At 42.4% G+C, this 2,049-nt stretch overlaps 1 long non-coding RNA gene across 1 annotated transcript; it reads right to left on the bottom strand.

Annotated features, from left to right (window-relative positions):
- On the bottom strand, positions 1–1,246 carry LOC131882194 (uncharacterized). The gene is made up of 3 exons (XR_009373462.1): positions 997–1,246; positions 769–920; positions 1–269 (listed from the first exon to the last, which is right to left on the bottom strand). It is a non-coding gene; the product is annotated as an uncharacterized LOC131882194 (long non-coding RNA).
- Positions 1,247–2,049: the final 803 nt, after the last annotated feature.

The raw sequence follows: 2,049 nt of genomic DNA, 5'->3' as shown, positions 1-2,049 counted from the left end.
GTATTTTCGGCATCAAAAGTTCATTTGTCTAAATGAAAACCAACATCAGTCGATCATAGGACTGCAGGATGTTACAAGTTCCACTTGAGAGAGAAGGCCACTCCAGTTTTGACTTGAGTTCCGAGAGTGTTTGATTTTATCCTGTTGAAGAAACATGGCAGCAGCAAGTTCGACCATTTTGATCTCTTTTGGCCTCCAACTTGAACTCTGAGTAACCTCTGACGTGGAGCACTTGGAAGACGGCTATAGTAGGACGCCAATTGTGGAAACTAAAATCAATGATATATTAAAACAAACATACCTCCCATGAAATGCATCGCACAAATTTGATATAATGTGATATTGTGGCAACCCTGCCCCTTGCTCGCCTCTTTCCCGCTTCTTCCTACTCTTCTTCCCTACTCATTTCCGTTTCCTATAAATACAGTCATTCCCCTGCTCAATAAACTAGTCAACTACCATCCACCGACTCGTCATGTTGGCGGACCAACGTGGTCCGCCACAGTGGTGACCCCGACGTGATCTTCAACTGCCTTGTCATGTTGGCGGACCAACGTGGTCCGCCACAATATCAGCAATAGTACCTGAGAAGGAATGGCCTCTAAATACAGTCGTTTCCCTGCTCAATAAACTAGTCAACTACCATCCTCCGACTCGTCATGTTGGCGGACCAACGTGGTCCGCCACAGTGGTGACCCCGACGTGATCTTCAACTGCCTTGTCATGTTGGCGGACCAACGTGGTCCGCCACAATATCAGCAATAGTACCTGAGAAGGAATGGCCTCTTTTCAAAGAATTTTGAGTTGGATGTTGATGTCTTTTTTATTTTGGCGCGAGTGGTATTTGAGCCCAAGTACTTTGTCTGATAATCAGTGTTGACGAAGTGTTTGCTGCAGAGTGCTGAATTTTGAGTTGGTTCCTATTGAAAAGATGGCCCAGCTTTGATTGGTTTTAATTTGAGACTATTACAATGGGCCAAGTTTAGTCCTCCTTACCTAATTGTCCCATGGAACGCATCGTATCCATCTCTGTTGGAGAGGAGGATCCTTGGGAAACTTGTGGTAAGGAATCCCCCCCGTGTCCTTGTGCTTGGTGGAATTGTAGCCACTGTTGCACCCGGGGGCACAACACTTGTTAACCATCTTGGCCACTCCATATATAACTGATTTGAGCTGAGTCTTGATCTTCGAATCCTGTTTGTCTTCTTTGTTTGAAGCGCACAATACGATTTGTTGTGAAAGAGGGTGACTGCGCTAGACGTCGGGTCCAGTTGTTAATTTCAAAACACGAATCAACACCAGAGACATCTCCTCGTATAGAGTTCTCCTTGCATTAGTCAACATCCCATATTCCGATCCAAAGAAGGACATTTTCAAATTAGGTGAAAATCGCAAATGCCCACTCTATTCAAAATTCCTGTCTCTAATGCAAAAGCGATTGACACTGGTTCAAGAAATTATCGAAAAAGGGAACAAATTTGTTTGGCTGAAATTTGGAACTTGAGACGTGCTATGTCAGCAAAGTGAGCGATCAAACGCTCAAGCCTTCAAAGGATGGATTTCCCAGTAGGGATACTCAGCTCATGGAAGCCTGGAAGCGAGCTATCCCGAGGATTAGGCACAAGGTTATAACTTCTCACAAAACGCATGATGAGGAAGAAATATTCCCTTTGGGGCTGGATGTAGGGACTGCGAGGTAGGAGTTAAACAAACTCTAGCGGCCAAAAAAAGGAAAAAGAGCGTTTGTAGGGAAGAACCATGACTTTTTTGCTTTATTCAAAACTTTCTAAATCATGTTAAGATAGATACAAACAAAAGTGATTAAAAATCTTATGAATGATTTGAGTTTATGCGAAATTGAAACATAAGAGTGATGAGTAGATACTTTTTAAGTGTGTAGTTTAAATATCTTGTCATTTTGGGGCATTTTTAGGCATTCAGGGGGGTTTGACAATTGTCCGAAAAAAAAAATACAATTTCGGTGTCTTATAATCCTAAAATTGGACATTTTAATGTCAAATTTTTGTACCAAAGAACATTAATACTCCA

The sequence above is a fragment of the Tigriopus californicus genome, chromosome 6, assembly GCF_007210705.1.
Source record: "Tigriopus californicus strain San Diego chromosome 6, Tcal_SD_v2.1, whole genome shotgun sequence".
In the NCBI taxonomy this organism is placed as follows: Eukaryota; Metazoa; Arthropoda; class Copepoda; order Harpacticoida; family Harpacticidae; genus Tigriopus; species Tigriopus californicus.
Note: the sequence above shows the minus strand (reverse complement) of the source record. Positions and strands in the feature narration are given on the sequence as shown.